Genomic DNA, 22,376 nt, shown 5'->3' with positions numbered 1-22,376 from the left:
AAAAGTGTAAGTACCTTTTTAAAGGAGGAATTAAGGATAAAATCTCGATAAATTGAGATAAACCATAGGGGAATGCATAAAGGATTGGCATTTTACCCATAATAGGGACAATATGAGTTTTGACAATATGAATTGAAAGGATTAAGGTAACAACAACCTTTAAAGACTAGTGGAAGAAGTTTTCAGAACTATATAGATAATGGTTCTAGTACTAGTAAATGGTATCTTGATATACCCTGTACCTAGGGAGTACATGATGAAGGATAAGGATAACCTTAGAGATTTTACAAGGAGAAAGGTAATATTCAAAGTTCTCAAGATAAAAGTTTTGATAAAGGAAATATGACGTAATTATAATAATGCTAGGTGGGACACGTGTTGAACCATAAGAAAGTATAGATCGACCCAATGAAGGTCGAGATTGGTGAAAACAAGAAGGACCCAAGATAAAAGATGTCCTAAGTATGATCGAAAGTCAGCCGTGATAATGTTTAGATTTAAAGACTAAGGCAATAACTTATGGAAAATATTTTTTTTTACCAACGCTTAAGGAAGACCATTTTCACACAAGCAGTGATTGGAAATGAGGTAAAAAAATTTAGTTGAAGATCGTTCAAAAGACATTGATTGTAAGGAACTATTACTATCAGGAAATGCCAATGAGGTTGCCGACACTCTCAGTGTATGAGAGCAATATAGGCGCTCTTGCCAGAGGAATATAGTAATGATGGTTAAAACCGTGAAAGTTGTATTATGGTGTGAAAGATTGACATTCCTTCTGATGATTGTGCGATACTCAACCGTAATAGTAGTTTGGTAAAGATTCAGTTCATGTAATCGCCGTGATCGGGCTATCTATCTTAGAAGGTCCTACCTTGAGTTGTATTGTAATGAATGTTGAGATTGAGTACCACTAATCGGGTCATGGTGATGTATAAGTAATCATAGTTAGACTAACTAAGCCGATCATTTGCCTATGATATATTTATTCCTTCTTATCGACAGAGAGTCATTACTATACGTGGAAGGTTGTAATGCAAGCGTAAAATTCTAGTAACGACGATGTCTAGAATGAAATCCCAAATTCGATTTTTCAATGTCGAGGGAGTTTCAAAGATGATTGTTTATAAGCTCGAGAAAGAGCATGGGTCCATAGAACGATGGACGAAATAGTAAATATTCAGGCACGTGAATTGCGATGCGATAATACTTGATGTTGATATATGTACATATGTTTCATTCTCCTTTGATAAACCTCTATAGTTCAGAGGTAGATTCCAAACCAAATATTTTGTGGTAGTATTTTTTTTATATAACGCTCTTAAATTCATTCTTTTTCTTTCTTCTTTTCATTTCATGTAAACTGAGAAGACCAACCCTTCCAGAAGGGGGTATTTCCGAATGACTATCTATATGTGTGATAGAAGCCTAGTAGGATACCATATGTTTAATTGCTTGTCAAGTACTAAAGGTTGGCCACCTTCTATACTAGCTATGCGATATAATAACTGTTCATAATCATAGCGATCTCTCAATAAATTCTTTTACTTCTATATGAAGGACCAAGCTTTCAAAGATGGAAGCAGCTAGAGGTGAAGTGGTATCAGTACGGTGGTATTCCGAATCTAACGCGTTCGTGATACTAAGGTTGACGCGGTTATTAAAAGGTTATAGAACGCTAACGAGCGAAAGTGTAACCAGTATAATATTAGGTACGGAAGATAGTAACGATTACGAACTAGAAAAGAGTGGGTATTGAGAGGCAAAGGCTATAACACTAGAAGCTATGATGAGAGTATGTGCAATAGACTTGAAAGAATTTAGAATGATCACTTAACGCGGATTGAGTTTTCTTACGACAATGGATCGTATGTCAGTATCGAGATGTCACCTTATGAGATCCTTGAGGGAAGACAATGTCGATCTCCCTTATGTTAGGATGAAGTTGTAGAGCGCAAGATGCTCAGACCAGCAGTGGTCCAAAGGACCAAGGATATAATAGATCTAATTAGAGGATGACTGGTAGTAGCCCAAGATGGATAGAAGAAGTATGCTGATTTGACATGAAAGGACAAAGAGTATGAAATAGGGGACCTAGTGTTGTTACAGGTGTTCCCTTGGGAAGGATGGATGAAGTTCGGAAAGAAAGGAAAGCTAAGCCCACGATTTTTTGGACCCTTAGATATATTAAGACGTATTGGGAAGTTATCAAATGAATTAGCCCTACCCCGAACCTGTAGCAAGTTCATATCGTGTTGCACGTATCAATGTTAAGGAAGTTTAATCTGAATATGGGACATATAGGAGAATGTGAGTGCATAGACATGCAACCAGACTTGACCTATATGGAGCAACCAGTAAGGGTTATGAATTGAAGGAAGCAAGAGCTTAGGAACATGGTTATCAAACTGGTCATATTTTTATGGTAAAACCACAATGTGGGAAGAATTGACTTGAGAGTTAGAAATCGCAATGCTAGAAAAGTATCCCCAACTATTTTCTATCTGATTCCATGACGGAATCCTTTTAAGGAGGGGAGACTGTAATAACCCCAATTTTTGGAATTTTTGAAACACTGATGAATAGTAACTTTTGCTGATGATGCTGATTAAGGAAAATTATCAGACCATACTATATAGGAGTACTGTTATAAAAATTCTAAGATCGTATTAGTATTCCATAAAGTAAATGAGTGTATGTAAAGGTCGTCAAAATCCAAATTCAAACACTTTGATTTTTCCCGAAAATCCACCAGATACCGAAAGAATTGAGTATAAGGTAATATGATTAAAAGGATTTAAATTCAAGGCTTATAAGAAAGGATCATTAATGGACTATAAAATATGAAGAGAGGGTTAGGGAAGCCCAAGTAATAAGATCCTGGATATGATCCCTCAAACGATCAACGAGAACGAGAGTTAAGCGAACCGTAAAACAAATAAACGTCAGAGGGGCAAGGACATGCAAGTAGCATGAGAAGGAAGCTTCTAAGATAAGCTAAAACATGTGGTTAGAAGCAAGGTGACATCATCACACCACAAGAATGAGACATATGGCAAAGTAGTGATGCAAGTAATGACATAAGCAAGTGAAAACAAGATATATAGCCATAAATTAACACAACCATGCATTATTTGCACAAATATCAAGGCAATACCAGAAAGAGAAAGCTCTCCCCCATTTCTTTCTTCTTCCATTCGACCTTTTCAAGAAATGAAGAATAGATTTTCAAAACTCAAGCTCTAGGCCATGGAAAATTACAAGGTTTGTTTCCTTGGATCCTATATTTCATAACTTAGTTATACCATGAGTTTAAGATCAAGATTCCATGGTTTGCTTAGCTAATCCAGTCATCAAAGATGATGATGAATAGTAGTGAATAGTAACTTACTTTGATTTTCTTGATTGTTGTTGAATTGGTAATGATTTGGAAATCGTTAGGTTATAGCCATCGTAATGCCCGATTTTCTTTAAACTGTTTTGTGATTAACTTTTGGACCCGAACACCCACTTCTATGAACTAACACTTCCACGCTTAGATAGGTTATGTTTCAAGATTCATTTTGATATGTAGTTCGCTTAGATCCGATTTACGGTTTAGGAAAAATGACCGTTTTAAGTTACGGTGTTCGCGAACGAACCTTTACCCCTCGCCTAACTTTGAAACCTTGATTAAGGTCCTTAAATGACTAATTATAGTACGAACCATTTATGTAAGATTAATTGGTCATTTGGTAGTGTCTTCGCGAAAGAGTCGTCTTAAAAAGTTAAATAGTTAATTTTATAAAAAATGATGGAGCCGAGGGTACTCGAGCGACTTATGTGAATCGTTAAGCGCAAAAGCGAACGTTAGGGTCCAATTGGTTAAAGTCTAGTTTTTAAGCGACCGTTGTTTAATTCCAACTTATATGTTGTTTATAGGTTACCAGACTCACCCCAGGCCTTTTATCACCCCCAGTCACTCAGGCAAGTTTTCTACCCGTTATATTGTTGTTGTGATGCAAATATATTGATGCATTATCTTGAGATAAGTGCATGACTGTTATTAGCAAATCTTGCGATATATTGGAGCATGTTGATATGGTATATATATATATATACATGCCTATTTCATAATCTTGATACTTTGTTATCAATTCAATTGATTATAAACTGCATAATACCTATGCTAGAGATAAGCAGTAGTTGCGTATACCCTTAGTATTGGGGACCCAAAGGTGAATATTTTTCTAAACCGGGAGTCGATGTTCCCGAGTATAATATATGTATATTTATATATATATATATATATATATATATAGTTTTCTATAACTATTAATCGGATAAGGTATATCCGATAGTTTTGAATAATAATCAAACTTATTTTTTATTATTCAAATAAAGATCGTACTTTCGTATAAGTATATCTTTTGTTATTTATTATTCATTTCAAGTATGAGTTTTAAAACTTCTACTTCAATTATTTTTATAAAGATTATCCTTAGGGGAATATTATTTAAATAATAATATTCAGATATTTTCTAATATATCGGGACTGATTTATTTTATTAAATCATCATTACTCTAAACATTCTTTAAAATGTTTTCGAGTCTTCAAAAAGATTTTAAAAGTTAGAGCGGATCCCAAAACTCGTTTTCAAAGTTTAAGATCTTCCTTTTGAAGGGGACTTGAATACTCGCTCAAAAATCTGAGGGATCCGACTCTGTGGTGTATTTTATATTCACAACGAGGTTGGTGTTTTGAGAAAACAATTTGATTACTTGCCCAATGTTCGGGAAGTAGTCCATCTAATTGAGTCGGCATAAGCGACAGGACGGGGTACGGTCTATGAAGGTGTAAGAGACAGGGTGACAGTCCATCCACGCGTGACTGGCCGGGTTAGGGTCTAGCGTGAGGTCCTAATGCGGCCAGGGTGATGACTGGAGAGGAACTCATCCATCTATAGTAGAAAAGGTCACTTAATTGGTATCTTTGCCTAATCAGCAAGATATCGGGTTTATGCCTAATCTTTCTTCTTTCCAAATTTATTGGATATTAAAACTCTGTTTATAATTTTCATAACAGAGGTTTTCAAGGGGTGTATGAGATATATATATGTGTATATATATCGGGACTTAATAAAGTATCTCGTAAGTTCATTTCTTTCAAATGATATTACAAAGATTGAATCTATTCAAGTCTTATCTTGTAGTCTCATCTGTGTGATGAACTTTTTTGAAACTGATTATAACTTGAACGGTGGTAGTTCAAGTAGTATTCAGAAGAGATATAAGTATATTGGAGTATCTTGTAACTTTATCTTTTCAACTTATATCCAGTAAATGATTATCTTATGCATGACAAAGATTTTCAGGAAAACGTTGAGACAAGGTTAGCTATATGAGATCACCTTGCAACAATATTTTTATACAGTTATAAACTGGAACTCTGTGTATATTATGCATGGAAGGGGATTTTAAAGATTTTGAAAAGTATATATATATATATATATATATATATACTGAATATTTTGTGACCTTGTTACATTAAGACATCAAACTTGGTTCTTGTTTGCTTGACCAAGACTTTCATGAGTACTATGAGAAGGCTCATATATTGTTAATTACAATACATGTTATTTTGGTGGGCTTGTTGCTCACCCTTGCTTTATTCTTTCATCACACAACAACAGCTAGACAAGATGAATAGGACCAAGCTCCCAATTCATGAGCGGATAGGAAACGTTCCGCAGTTTCCTGTAGGCGTTGATGCCGCTGTAGCTGAGGTAGAAACTACCAATAGGCTAGGCTTTCAACTTTTGATGTACCAGACTTATTTATATTTATGAATTATAATAATGGCAAAGATTATGTAAATCTACTGGCTTATAATTGTGGAATAAAATGACTTGTGTTATTTTTGGTTTTCATCTATGAGACTATAACTTGTGGTGTGTATATATTATGGGGTCTTAGTACGCAGTAGTTGGTTGTTTATTAAGATTGAGTGTTATTAAGGGAAATGAAACTCGTGGCAACCCAGATCCCCGACCCCGGATTTGGGGGTGTTAGAGCCGCATTCATGACCATCAGGCTGTTAGGGCGTTTTCTTTACAAAACAACAAAATCAAAGTCAGAAGCAAAGAAAGGGGAACTTCGCCAATCTGGAGAAACAGGCTAAATCTAAAACTTACAACAAGATTCTTTATTTTTGCAAGCTTATTTCCCCTTCCAGTTTTGGCATTAAAAGTTTTTATTGCGCTACGTGATATATAATGACACAATGTCAAAAAATACCTAAAAATAATTTAGAAGCATATATATTAAAACTGAAACATGTTCACGTAGAGATTACCTTGACAGTGCTTTTTCCAACTTAGGAAAATGATGCGGCTGAGACAAAGGATTGCAGATATAGATGTCACCCTCCCATATTATGACTAAAATCCAATGTTGACTGTTTTTTAAAACAAATATAATAAAGTTAGAATATGCGGAAAAAAATTACCTAAAAATTAATTGTATTAACAAAGTAAAAATTTACTTTTCGTTATGTGGAAGGAAGAATACACGATCAACATTCTCCTCTTTCAACCGATTGACAATGTAAGATTCAAAACCTTTATTGAGGGAAAATTTAACACCAGGATCGCAAAAGGCAAACAGATCTAAATCATCATTCTCAGTGACCACAATATGCAAGTAGCTAAAAAAAATGGGCTCATTAGCGTATGCATTTGTGCAGAATAAAAAGAATCAAAATAAAACTATGCTTACGCCATGTATGCCGCTATTGTAGATTTTCTGATCATGTCATACTCTAACAAGGCAATTATATTTTCATGCAATACAAATATTATTTTCTCTACTCCAAAGACCTCTGCATTGCACATAATCGGCAAAGAGGCCCCAGTAGCTTTCATAAAAGTTTTCGCATGTTTGTATAACAAACTGAAGCAACTCAGCATGTTCTTATGTGTCTTTGCCCTGTCAAATTCTTCTTGCAGGAATCGTAACTCACTTTTTGCTTTTGACTAAGGTATTTCCTTAACCTTTTTCTAAAATTAATTAATCAATCAATTATTAAATATAGAAACCCCTTTTCTAAACATAATATGAGAAATTATTGGCGTCAACATACCTTTTTAATTACAGTCGGGAAGATTACCATGTCCCGAGGCCATGCTAAATATGAGCCAACAGCTTGGCGGACCGTCTCTATTTCACCACGTACGGGTACGGGAACCAAGGCTTCTTCTTGGATATTGCGGTCCACCAAAACACGAACACATCCAGCTAACATAGGCACTCCATGTATTGATTTGTTCATATCCGAGTCTTCCAAAACCATGCCAAATGCAACCTTGTTCTCAATATTATCCACTGCCAGCTCATATTTTTTTCACCCTATATTTATTAGGGAAGGCAAAAAATAAATAATTTATGCAAGCATGTGTTGTGTGCACTATCACATATTGATACTACATGCTTCTTACCTTTGGGTCAGATGGATCTTTTTCAAAAGCAATACATTCATTATCATCTTCAGCCACCAATAATTCCTTCGCAACAGTTGGTTTTACACCTTCATCAAGGATTCCATGACATGATGCTGCTTTCTCAGATAAATTTGGAGAAAATTGAGCCTTTAGAGCTTCAATCTGTGCCGTTAATTCCTTCTTTAATCTCTCCATCTCATCATCCCTCTATTGATCATGGTCCATCAACTCAGCCTTTGCAATTCTTGTTCGTTTCTCCTTAGGCAAATTGAAAAACAATATTGGGGTGACGAACCCTCCAATGCCTCAAACCTGTCCCGAATGTTTAGGAGTTTCCAGGGCCGTGCTCAACACATCTACAACACCCAGTGGTTGAAATTCTCCATTTTCCTTTTTCTCCAGCAAGGCATCCTGTCAACAGAAAATAAGAAAACAAAAAGTAAAATTACTTGCTTCGAAGCTTGTAAATTCTACTAAAATATTTTACTTACAATTTTGGCATTTATTTCTTCCACTTCTTCGTCATATGTCCCATCTTTTTTTTACGGCCCTTTTGCCAAAAAATCGCCCTATCTTTCTTCTCCCCGGTGTGCAACATCCCTACCTTTATCTGTTTAAAATATAGAAATATTTAAAATCCATGAAAAATAAACAAAAAAGCCAACAACATTGATAGTTTCTTACTTCCTCTTCTTGTAAACCGATATACCCTTTCCTCGACATGCGGTGTGGATATTTCCGCTTTTTCACCCGCTCGCTATGATCCTTACACAATAGTTGTAGCAAAATACCAGTTTTAACTTGCACCTCAAGATAATTAAATAAAAACTAGTGGCATTTTTTACAAATTTATAATATTTATAAATTTATAACTAATTAACTATGTTTGATGTGCTTAAATTTATTAATATGTCATATCGTAAATTCATATCACTAAATTAATAATAATGTTTTTATTTAATTGTCTAAATTAAATAAATTTAGATCACTAAATTTGTAGTTTTATTGTAGTCTTTTATCTAAATGGTACACTATTTAAGTTATCTACTACACACAATATTTTTTTAAGTCCAATTAAAAACAATATTTATAAATTTTGTATACCTCCCACTTCTTCGAAGTCCTATTTGCAACAAATTTTTTCCAAGTATCCTTGCTCACATAGGAATATTTCTTTGGAGGTTTCCTAAGCTTTTTCTTATGTCCAACAAACGGAATGACATAATCGGAAGTCAACATAGTTTTGAATTGCCTCCACTTCACTCCTGCCGACTTTAGCACCAAAGCCTCACATTCATGAGGAATTTTGAAGTCAACAGATTTAACAACAATTAAAAACAGGTGTAAGTACAATTAAAAACAGATGTAACAGCAATTATACATTGTCCTAAGAATATGTACAATTTTTACCTCAACATCAGACCATAAGTTGGCTTTTAATTCCCGATCCACCTTAGGCCAGCTTGCAATATCGATCGGAATCATAGTTCTAGTTAGCATCCCAATGTAGGACTGAAAGTTATGTCTAGTACCTCCTGCAGGCTCTCCATACATATTGCATCTGACTTTAATTTTCTTTCCCTGAGCTTTCTTAATCACGACTTTGTACATTCTTGAAATACCTCGCGCAAATCCATACCTCTGTTTTGAAGTTTCAGTACTGGTTCCTGGTTGAGTTTCTATTTCATTTGGCGTTTCTTTTGGTTCTTCAGACTGACCACTGGCATCTTCTGCTGTTCTAGATTCCCTACTTCTCTTCGGCTTTTTCTACTTCTTAGCTGCTGGTACAGAGTCAGCTACTTCAGTTGCTATTTCTTTTGGTTCAGACTGATCACATTGTTCAACTCCTTTGATCAGTAGAGGCAACCCATTGGCTTCCTCGGCTGTTTTAGATTCACTACTTTTCTTGGACTTTTTCTGCTTCTTAGCTGTCATTTCAATCCTTCAATCTATAAAGTGTAACAAAATATTAGTACAAATATATGCAACTGATAGAACATGCAGATAGAACATGAATAATTAAAAGGAACAATATACATCCAAAAGCAACTGATATAAATATGTGCATTAAGCGAAACGTGTAAAGTAGAAGTGCATTCATATAAAATGGTAATATTAAATGATAGAACATGCAGATAGAACATGAATAATTAAACATAATGATATACATCCAAAATCAACTGATATAAATATGTGCATTAAGCGAAACGTGTAAAGTAGAAGTGCATTCATATAAAATGGTAACATAGTACATTAAGCGAAATGTATTAACTCTAGACAAGTTAAAAAAATAGAGACAACATAGTACATAGTTTTACAATAAGGGATAGGATCCAAACCTCGTATATAGGGGGGCGACCGCCCTCGTGCTTCGCTTCGCCCAGCATATCCGCTTCCTCCAACCTCAGGGTGAAGGGGCATCCCATAAGGGGGGTTAGTAGTAACAATAGTTGAATATTCATACCCGACGGGTCGAGAATTCACAGGTATATGTATTTGTTGAACTTGAGGATTCGTACCTTGAATCGGGGGAGTTGTCCCTTGTAGCTGGGGTTGAGTTGCCCCTGTCTGGGCTTCCTCCTGAGTAGATGCATAAGTTGAATGGGGAGGAACCTCCACGGTTGATGAAATCACCTGGGTTGTCTCTAATGGTGTTCCTTCCTCTAGAGCTCCAATTGTTCTCCGTGTTCTCGCCATGGTTGTTGTTGTTTCCCACAGACGGCGCCAAATGTTATGGATAAAAAACCAAGGTTATTACTTGCTGTATTTAATACTAAGATTCGGGAGCTCAAGGCCTTTAATGGCTGCTCTCGTGTTTCGTGACTCAATCTGCCTTTACGAGATGCCTACGTATCTCTGTGAATTAGAGAATCAAGCCAAAAAACGTAGTTCTGATTGGTGGGGGTGAGACCCCTTATATAGGTGTTGGGAGTCCTTGAATTGGACTTGGTATAGGAGACTTGGTGGGCAAGTCTCATAATTAGAATGGACTTTGGAGTCCTAGGTAGTAGGAAACTGATTCCTTATCCTTTTAGGTCCCCTTGAGGCTAATCTCCAAGGATTTATATCCTTATCGGGACTCTTTTCAACATCTGATTTGTCCCTTATTAATTAATTACGAATTTAATTAATAATCAGGGCTTTTGGGCCTTTTTTATTCCATCAGGCCGGATCTGGTCCATCAGGCTTAACCTTTCTGGTCTGAGTATCATATATCTTTTTATTGGGCCTAGCAGCCCACAGTTTGTACAATTAATGCAGTATTTAATTATACAATCATAATTTATTTATCCCTATCAAAAATCTTAGTGAAATCTTGGTAAAAACCTTTGCATGCTAGGTGGTCATTTAGATATAATCCATGATAGGCTTGCATGTTGAATTATAATGAAAATTTATTTGGAAATCATGTTGTTTTAGTTTGTAAGACTCGAAGTCATGCATGCATGTAGATCACTCTTGAATTTTTGGAAGTGCTTGATCATTCGGATTGATATTTTGTTAGTAAACCTTAATTTTAGTTAAGTTAAGATATTAATTAAGAATTTTGCTCCTTAATATGTGATGTTATCTCGTTTATACTTATCAAGAAGGTTAAAGTTGTTATCCTTGCAAACTTGATGACTTGTAATTTGTGTAATGTGATTATTTTTGTTTTGCTATGTTGCACCTTAGGTAAGGATGATCTCTACTAAGCCTATTTTGAGTGTAAGGGAGTTAGTTCAGTAGATCACCTTAGTTAAGTTTTGGTTTGGGTACTTTGGTTGTTGGAGGTTGGGTTGTTAAGTGAGAACCTTTGAGAAAGGAGAGTATTAGTTTCTGCAGAAAATCAGTTTGGTACCCTGAGGTTTAGAGTGAGTTTTGACCATGTCATTGTTGTGAAACTTGAGGCCCAAACCACCAGAATCTAGCACTAGGAGTATATGATAGGTTTTAGGTGTTTGTTGGAGGTTTGTAAGTCGTTTGGTTAGGTGCACGAGTGAAATCACAAAATCTGTCCAGCAGGGGACAGTTTTGTTGCAACTTAGAAATAGGAAGTTTTGACCATGTCATGGGTAGGCCCTCATTAGGCCCTGTTGAGCCTTAGTTAGAAGGAGTGTCAAAGAGTTTGGCCAGCCATAGTTCATAGGATTTGAGTTAGAACCATGTGTCAGAAGTTAGTTCAAGTCAGGGCGTTTTCTGCCCAGAAAAACAGGGGAACCATGGACTTTAAGCTTAGGCCCAAGGAGGCCCAAGCTCGTCCCTTGAGCCACATCGAGTTTGGGAGATGCCTTATGGTCATAAGAGTCTAGTGTAGAAGTTTTGGAGGTAAACTTGTAGAAGAGTGTCTAATGCACTCTATAAACCATAGATGTCATTCTGAAATTTTCCTTAGTGAGCACTTTCACTTATCACATAGTTTTAGAGCACTTATTAGTGAGACCTAGGTTGACCACTATGGTTGTAAGATAGTATAAAGCCAGTAGAGTAAAAGGCCCAAGTGAGGGTCAATAGGTTTTGGATAGTTTAGTAAAGGCACATCGAGTTAAGAGGCCAAAATTTGGAGACTTTGTCTAGTTTAGCGATCAAGTGACTTAGTTGGGGATCGAGATCATCCAAGCCTAGTGTTGCATTATGGTGTGTGTGATATTATTTGATATTAAAATATGATATGTGAGTATATGTTGGTATGTGTACTATTGTATTTATAAGTTTATTAGAAATTGCGTGCATATAGGCCTAAGTGCCATTTGTGTTTAATTTCCGGTTGTAAATAGGTTGAGCTGGTGAGAATATATTATAATGAGGTTATTATTATTTATGTAGGATCTCGAGACGAGGGTAATCTTGCCATAAAGGTCGAGTAAAGCTTCCAGTTGCTCCTACCTGCCAGACCAGTCCAGCCTTTCTCAAGGCAAGTGATTAAACCTGTTTTTCATTTATACTGCAATTGTGTGATAATTAGTTCATATATTGATGTGAGTATCCTGAGTTATCTTGATATACTTGAACCAAACGATTCTTAAATCTATTTTTGTATTATATAGAAATGCCATGAACCCTCAAGTACATATTGCAAGTAGATCAAAAGTCGTATCACGCTAGTATATCAAAGTAATTGGAATGCCATGATAAAATAAAGATTTGATATAATACTTGCTTGATCCTCTTGATTAACATGCTATTGATTCCTAAAGTATTGACATCTCACCCTGATGCTTGAACCCCAATAGAAACTTTACCTTGATACCTAAAAGCCAGATATTCTTCAAAGTTGTTCTTAATTGATTGATAACCCTTTTTCTTACCCCAAAGTTCGACAATCCTGATATACCTTGAGCTAAAAATCATTTCTTCATATCTTAACACCCCTAGTATTCATGAAGCTTATCATCTTAATGTTCTAGTACTTGTACCCTGTCGAAAACCATTGCTTTAAGCCTAGGTTGGCATTACTCTTTCATATTATCCAAGAGCCTTGCTAAATCTCCATGTCAAAGTTCTTGTATATGGAAATCTTTCGATTACCCTAATACAATAAAGTCTAGTGGATCATGGCCCTGAAATTTGGTGACATATTTCCAGTGTTTCAAAGATGATTTATAATCCCTTGATAAAAATGTTTAACTTAAGAGATTTTATTATAAAGCTGCATCAATTTTTTTTTGAAATGATTAAAATGTGGATTTTCAGTCCCAAAGGGGGATAAATGTTTTCTTTGAATAGTGGATCTGGACTGAGACGCGAGTACTTTCCACATTTATATTGTAGACTTAAAAGTTGCCTAGGGATCCCATTAATATTTTAGAACCCAGCGAGGTTCGGGATTACTTCGCAGCTGATCACCGGCTGTAATCCGTAGCATCATAAAATAATTTTGATTAAGTAATGATTTTGAAAATGTTTTGATTCAAGCAAATGATGCCATCACCCAAAATTTCATCTCTTGTTATTATTAGTTATATCTTCACATTGTCATTCTTTAATATATATATCTCGATTTATGTTTCGTATCGTACTGTTTAGCACCTGTTGAGCATTTGGCTCACTCCTTGCTTTAACCCTGATATTACAGCTAGCAGCTATGGTTAGATTAAAGCAAACAGCACGTAAGACTTGTGACGCCGATGCGTATGTCCGAGCTCAGGTAGAATAAGAGATAGTTTTGTGTGAGGATTCGATATTAAAATAAGTTGTAATAAATGGTAGTGTTGGGCTGTTCCAAACCCTAAACTGTAAGATCTTGGATTCAGTTATATTTACTTTCTTTTAAATATTGTAATAGTTATATATTTTGTTTGTTAAGTTGGGGGTGTGACATAACTCGTGTGATGCGCGAGCTAGCTAATTAATTTAATTTTTTATTAGTACTATTTTTATTGTGATTTATATTTTTCTTCTCTGGAATGTTTAGTGAAAATTCACAGACATCTTTAAGAGTTTAAGAGAGGAAACTTACGGCTAAACATCATTAATAATATGACATATTTAACACGTATCACCTGCACCATCGTCCATTTAGAAATATGTACATGTTATTTTGAAAGAATAAACATCATTAAAGTACTATTTGAAAGATGTTACATATGATAAGTACTTATAACTTTTAATCAAAAGATATTGACTATCGATTAACCGGTATGCATTAAACTGTATTTATGTGGTTGACTCTTTGAGGACAAAGTATAAGAGAGAGCTATACACCGACATTCTACACTCTCTCTTATGTCTATGTTCTAAGTATTTTATCTCTATACGAATCCAAGGGAGGAGCCTAATATGAAAAAATGGCTTAATAATTATTTCCTCGACAAACATGAAACTTGCTATTGATGAACCAAACGTACCATGACCACTGATGGTCACTCTCGGTTCCCCTCAAATTCCATCATAAATACTACCAATTTCCAGCTTTCATCATATCAATGCTTTGAAGGAATGGAATTACTCTAAACTCTTGAAGCTGCAAACAAACAACTAGATCTCTGTAAACTTATAAATATAGTTGTTTGATCTGAAACTTAAAGTAGACACCGGTTTTTGCACTAACAGCCTTAATTTTATTTGATACTGCAAAACATACAAAGAGAAACTTGCCACAACAGTGATGGCTAAAAATCAGAAAACTGACACCAACTAAACTCCTAGAAAAACTCTAGTACTACATTTATTCAGCTAGGTCCTCCAAATACTCCATTAAGACCACGACTAGTTCTCATAACCAGCTACAATAAAAAACATAAAACAAATAATATATAAATAACAAAAATAGTTTAAGATTAATTAACCAACAATCTCCCCCTTAATCTTAAACTGGTTCACTGAGTTTCTTGACTCCCATAACCTGCCTCATCCGCTCGAACTTCACTATAGTCAATGCTTTGGTAAGTATGCCCGCTCGCTGAAGATCACCCCTGACATGCTTAATAGTAATCTCCCCTCTTTCAACACAATCAAGAATAAAATGATAACGGATATGAATATGTTTACTGCGACCATGAAAAACTGGATTTTTGGAAAGATCAATAGCAGACTTATTATCGACATAAAGCACCACTGGATTTATTTTAACGTTGATTATTTAACTAGGAATGTAATAACTCGAATTTTAGAGACTTTGTAAAAACGCTTAATGAATAATAACCCTGATAGACGGGGAAAACTTTTTAGCCCGCACTATGTTGTGCATGAGAAATTGAGTTTCGGAGTTGATAACATGATTATACGTACCAAATGAGTGTATGTAAACGCTATTATTTTTCAAAGAAAACGAACTTTAAAAAATGGCCGTATTTACGAACCATCAAGGATTACGGGAATCACAATATAATTACGAATTTAAAACCCTACGGATTTATATCCAAGAACGATACTTCAAAACATAAAGAATGAATACGTGAGGATTAGTCACCAATTTTATAGGATAGCTAGCAATAGATATCATTCTTATCCCTTCAGGGTGCCCCGGTATATGTATTTGTACTTCAGCAGTTAGGATGATGTAGTGATGTATTGTATTCAGAACTATGTATGGATTTGGTTGGTGTTTGGTTCTCAAGATGTATTCTGGGAGACCCTTTAAGAACCCAAATTTTTGATGTCAGTAAAAAAAACCTTTAGGAATAGTAACCTTACGGTTTATTAAAAACTTTTGCAACCACACCATATACGAGTATTTTACTTAAGTTTCCGAGTTCATATTATGGTTATACGTACTAAATGAGTGTATGCAAAAGTCAGGAGTTTTCGAAGAAAACCAATAGTCCAAATGATATTATTTTACGAGCCATCGAGGAATAAGAGAATTATACTACGACCAAGAAAATCTTGAGAATTATAATTTCATAACTCATAACCAAGTACGAGCACTGGAAATGGTAATGATTTATAATTAACGGAATTCTTCGACGTAGCATTTACAGGAATTGATTTAAACGTACGTGAATAAAAGAGAGATAATTTAGGATGACAAAATCAAGTGATAACCTAGGAAATTAAGTATTTTATAAATTTAACAAGTAATAAATTAGGAAGCTAATTACAAAAATTAATAAATAACAAATTTTGATAAACATAAATTCAAGGAGCTTATCATGCAAGCTTTGACAAATGAGACACCTAGCTAAGCATAGCCTTTGAAAATGAGATGCATCTTGTACTATACACTTTCTAAAGTCACAAAAGTCTATTTCGACCATATTTCCAAGAAGCAAGCAAGGCAATTCTCTCTCTCTCTCTCTCGAAAAGCCCAATGCTGATTTTCAAGAACACCATGGGAAGAAAACTTCATATCTCATGATATATTCATTTAAAAATCACCATATTTTAACCAAAGCTTCCTCATACCATATATAAGGTACATTAAAAATTTCATGTCCATTAAATTAGTATAGCATAGTCAAATCCTTGCTCAAATTTGGTGGTGAATAGTAACTCCAAATATCACTAACTTGTTTTCTTGATTTATCATGAAAGTTTAAGGCTCCTAAAGCTAGACCAAGAATTCATCAAGGATCTTAGGACTTTATTAAGTATTAACAAGCTTCAAAAAAGGTATAAATATTCATCCAAACTTTGTTTAAGTTTTAAGTTTTAAGAAAAGTAAGGATCTTGGATATAAGTATGGTTTTGATGATTGATTTGATATTATCTTGATGTTTAGTTAATTAGTTTTAAGGTTGATGATTGTTTCCTCAAGAACATGATGTTCTTGAGAGGAGTTAGTGTTGATATGATGATTGTTGATGGTGGTATAATGATTTAAGACGTAAACGAAACTCGAATCGTAATCGTAACCTCGTTAAAATGAACAAAACTCAACTTAAGTTTCTGCAGAAGTTCCCGAATGTATAAACTGTAGTTTCCTGAAAATTAAGATTGATTATGATAGAAAATATTATGAGGATCGTTTAGTCTCTTGAATCGCTTGATTCCGATTTACGGATCAAAAGTTATGACCGTTTATAAAAAGGAATTTACGCGATAAAACAGCTATAAATTACGAATTTTGTAAATATAAATGATCGACTTAATAATATTTAAAAATCATGAAATTTTTACAGAGATTAAGAAATAGAGTTTATTAGCTTCCATAAACTTTTTAAATAAAAATGTTGATTTTTCAATTTTATAAAAATGTCGGAGCCGAGGTCGCGCGGAGTACGAATGTCAAAAACAACCCCCTGTTAGAAAACTGCCACTTCGGGATTTTCACCCCATTACCAGAAAACCATTTTCAAATGGTGTGTTCAAAATTTTGTCTAGATCGCGCTCGCGAAAACGGTACATCAATTGAGTTGACGGTTTGGGAGGTATCAACGTTTTAGTGAAAGCGGTTTGAATAGTAAAACTCCGTAGTTGACCGAACTTTTGAAATGCTTTTCACCTAATTGAATTTATTTTATCAAAATGAAACTTTAAGGATAAATATTACAAGCACTCAAGAAGCTCCTCAAAATGGTTTCGTATTAAAATATTAATTTTACGATTTATTAAAAATAACGGAGTGCGAGTCGCGTAATAGTAATATTCGGTAAAGTCAAATCTAGGAGACCACTTTGACCGTCCGTTTTGACCAAGGAGTGATACTTATTTCAAGTCGGTTGAATGATGAAAGTTATGAAGTATTGAACTTATTAGAAATATAAGTTGGTGATGAGAGTAGGAATACTGATTAAGATTATGATGTTTGTTGATTAGAAAACCTGGAACGAGAGGAAGTCGGGAAACGTGTCTTGGACTCCAGGCAAGTTTTCAAACCCTACCTTTTTTGAAGCTGTTGTGTTGTGTTTGTTTTCAAATAATGTCGATATATACATGATGCTATATTTACAATGTTTTACGAATTATGTTATATAATATCATACGATATGATAATGATTTTGGTATATGAATATTACCAAATTTCAATCGATAACGCTAGAGAGTAGCGTTGTATATATAAGGAGTATATTTTAGACCGAGGATCGGTCAAAATAATTTTATGAAAACCCGGAAGTATTCCAGAGGTGTTTTATTTAAGAATAGAAACGCTATAGTAGAGTGTGATATATAAGTTATAAGACCGAGAGTCGGTCAGTTTTTATAAAGTATAAACTCGGGAATCATCCCGAAGATGTTTTGGATCATTAAAAGTCCGTACTTATTTTATTCCAGGGGACTCGATGTCCACTTGCGAAACATTAAATACCTCGAACTTTTATTAAAATGATTTCCAAAGATCCTTTTCCCTCAACTATATTTTATTATTCAAATAATAAATATTAATTAACTATTCATTTATTATGGGAGAAGTATTCTCCGACGATTAATTATTTCAAACCCGATTAAATATTAAAGATTATTAAATTACTTAAACATAAACTAGTTGAGGAATATTATTTCAATATTCTTTTAAAAGTATAATTATTTGAGGTTTAATTATTTAACAATTAATATTTAATTATTTAATGATTTATTATGATTTAAAAATCATAAAACTTGATTTAGAATAATTTCTGATTATCGGAAAATCATTCGAATAATTTCAGATCGTCGGAGAATATTATCTCGACCTATTTTTTTAAATATTTTGAATATAGTTTCAAAGGAAACTCCCCCTTATATAAATATCTGTTGACAACGGTTAACTCACATCCTTAGTACTTCCTCCGAAAATTTCGGAAGTACGTATACATATATATATATATGTATATGCGCTAATAAGAAAAGCTGTTTCTATCAACAAGCAAAACGCTTAGGGGAACTTCGATATGGTTCGAGTTCTCGAGATATGATAGAATTCTTTTAAATGACAAGGGAGGGGTAGACTCTAGTACTATGTGTACTGGGGAGACTACCAAAGGTACTGCAGGCGAAGGTACTATGTGCACTCAGGAACTTGTGAAGTATGTTTATACCCAAAATGGGACACGTAGCCCGAATGCGGCAAGGGTGATAACCGGGATATGAAAGTGTTGTCCTTCTACTAGTAAAAAAGGTTACTATTTCCGTAGTACGACTGATCATCGTATGCGGTGGCTCCAACGAATGTCCTATTCTTCCAATTAGAATTGTGATGCAATACCGTAACCCAAGCCTAGGTGCTGGATTTACCATTAAGGTATTCGCAGGATAATAATCCATTAAAGAATTATTTTCATAAGAAGATGTGTATCACCAAAGTAAAACTATTTTTTGAATAAAACTTAATTATCATATATGACGTTTTACTTGAGTTTATTATACAGTCATTTCATACTGTTCATTATTATGCTGGGCATTATAGCTCACTCTTGCTTTCTTTTAAATGACACAACACAACAGATAACCAGTATGACGGTGTGAGACTTAGTCGCTTGCAGTCATGGGGAGAATCCCTGACAGCTTTATCTCAGGTGAGCCAGAGTATCAGATAGGTATAAGATATTAGTCGTTATTGTTGTAACTTCATGTAGAGGTTATGAATAATTTTTTGAGATCCTTTATAGTACATTTGACTTTTAATAACAGATGATACTTGTTGTACGTCGTTTCTAAGGCTATAACTTGTGAGTGTGTGAGATTGGGGGTCTGTGATATGGAAATATTGGATTATTGAGTTAATGCAGGTTACACATGATTGAAGGATTGCCTGACGACCCAGATTCCTGACCCCATATTTTGGGGGCATTACAGAAATGGTATCAGATCAATAAGTTAAAGTACTTAGAGACGAGAGTGTTAGGAGTCTGTGTAGATGCGAGATTTTTTAAGAGTTCATATAGAGTTCATCATTGGACTACCGGATGTAGCCTCAATGTGTAGGTTAGGATAAGTGTATATTTGAGGTATTAAAGTATGGCTAAAAGGACCATTGGAGATTATCAGAATGATGAGGAGAAAAATTAGAATCATATATGATTTGGAAAGTATGTGGATGTAGAACTCAAAGCTGAGTCTCCAGGGAATTTGGGGTAAAGACGATATTACCAACACCATATGTTCATTATGATAACACGAGTCTGGTCGCTCGTAGTTCTTTATAGGTTGCCCATGAAGGGGCATCACATGTAAGAACCATAAAGTCTAACTATTAGTATAAAGTTAAAGGTGTCATTTTACCAATGAGGATGAGAATGTCGTATTAATCACAAACTCACCAGAGATAGTGTCCAATATACCCTTAAGGATTCTAATTCTATTACGGAATATTTGAATGTAATATAAGAATGTTATCATAAGACGAGTACACTACATGATAATTTTAGTGCGCTTAACATATAAGGTTATGATGGTTTAGCTCAGAGATCGAGAGCATCGAGAATTGATGGCATGACTACAATTGAATGGCATAAGATTATAATGAGCGATAGTTCGATCTTAGAACCTTTTAAAAAGGATAGACCAGTGAGTGTAGAGCGGAATTCTTCGGTAGATATGATGTCAGAGGCTACGTATATATACTCGTAGACCTCTAATATATTCAATAACGTATGTTCAATTACACACAAATGCCACTGAACTTATGGACTGCATTAAGATCCCTAAGAGATCTCTTTGATATGTTCCCAGGGGGAACTGGCCACTTATAGTTAGTAACGTATGCGTGTAGCAGGCAACTATCGGCTTAATGAATGTTTTTGGAATATTTCCTGAGTAAGGTCTTCGAGGTAAAACACCAGAATGACAGATATACGTGCGAAAGTCAAGTTAGTAAATGATTTTAAAATGATGTTGAAAGAAAAACTATTTGAAACATGGAATCACGAAGAAGAAGAGGTGGGATCATCCTCAGATGCATAATGATGAGAGTTAGGATAATCAGTGAAATATTTTGGAACCTACTCACTGTCACGTTACTCCCTCCAAATTATTGATCATTTGTATTACCTTGATAAGTCATATCATCCAATCCTTTTCATTCCCTACTTTGAACTTCTGATGTGACCATCTTGAATAGTCTTTCTCCGTATCAGGACTTGTTCAATTCTTTTAGTTAATCCATGAACTTTCATTCGTAGATTATGATCTTCTTGTTCAACTCAGAGATATTTATACTTCATTTCAATTATCCAAGAGATTTTTTTATATAAATTTTCCCTCAATTTATCGATGAATATTCATAATGAGTATCTTCATTTGATTCTTCTTTCATACTTACTCTTCTCATTCGAGATTGTAAATATCTAACAAATTGTTAAAAACATGGATGATCTAATATCCATATATTCCTCGGGAATCCTTTTCTTCTAATCGGGATGAAATTATATATTGAACTTTGAAATTATAGTAAGGGTATCAATTTGATATTGGTATTCCGAATTTAATTCTATTTAAAGATCTGATAAAGTATGTGAACTAGGGCACCTATGAGTGTACCCTTTATTTGGAAAGAAATAATTGATAAGAGGCTATCAATTGTTTCGATGACAAGACCACTCGATTCAGAGTTATAATTGTCTTTCTCGGCCCAAATTTAAAAACTCTTTATTTCAAAAACGTCATCCAGGTAGCCACAATTTGTTCAGTGGTTACGATGTTGAGATTTATTTTTTACAAACAAACTGAAATATGCCTAGTTGCATATGTTCTCATGAATGACTAGTTAATTGTCCTAACTAGTCAAAATTTTAATTAATACGGTGAAAGCCTAACTAATCGTCCTAGCTAGTTGCTATGGGCCAAACCAATTGTGCTGGCCATTTTCTTAGTCGGTTGATAATATTGCTTGATATGGACTAGCTATTATTTTGCTAGTTCCACTTCCAATCAAATTTTTATTATTCCATAGTGTATTACATATGCAAAATTTAATTGTTGATGACATTTTCAAAGAATGATTTAATTGAGACCTAACTAGGTCGCCCACTCAAACGAGAATTCATAATCAGTTTTATGAAATATTTTGTTCATGAAATATTTTATTCTTTCATTTCTATAAAGAATAACCAATTAAAATCATAAAGTGATTGAATAACAATATACTTCCTTATTTGTTAATCATTGAGTAAAATTCCTTCCTTCAAAATAACATCATTTTGAAACCTCAATGATTAACCTTTGGTTGAGAATGTTATTTCAAATTTCCTTCGTTATTCGAAAAGAAAAATATTCTTTCAATGGGAAAATCTTACAAGTATCATTCGTATGATGTTATTATTCAGCAATCATTGCTTTCAATAAATATTCTCTATAATATCACAATATAAAATTCTAAGGACATGGAAGGATAATCCTTGTTGTATTCTTCCTTCCAAGTTATAAATTTTCTGAGTGTTGTGACTCTTTTATTCAGAGCTCATTATTTGTTCAGATGTTAGATTTTGAAATCTTGTTAAGATTGTCTAAATTTCATCGATATCGTGAAAATAATTTTTCCAAGGCTAATTGCCTTCCGAACAAAGAGGGGTATAATTGAGAACCGATTGTTGTAATATGAGACTGAAAGCTCAGTGCTAT

The sequence above is a fragment of the Apium graveolens genome, chromosome 5 (genome assembly GCF_009905375.1).
Source record: "Apium graveolens cultivar Ventura chromosome 5, ASM990537v1, whole genome shotgun sequence".
NCBI lineage: Eukaryota > Viridiplantae > Streptophyta > Magnoliopsida > Apiales > Apiaceae > Apium > Apium graveolens.
Note: the sequence above shows the minus strand (reverse complement) of the source record.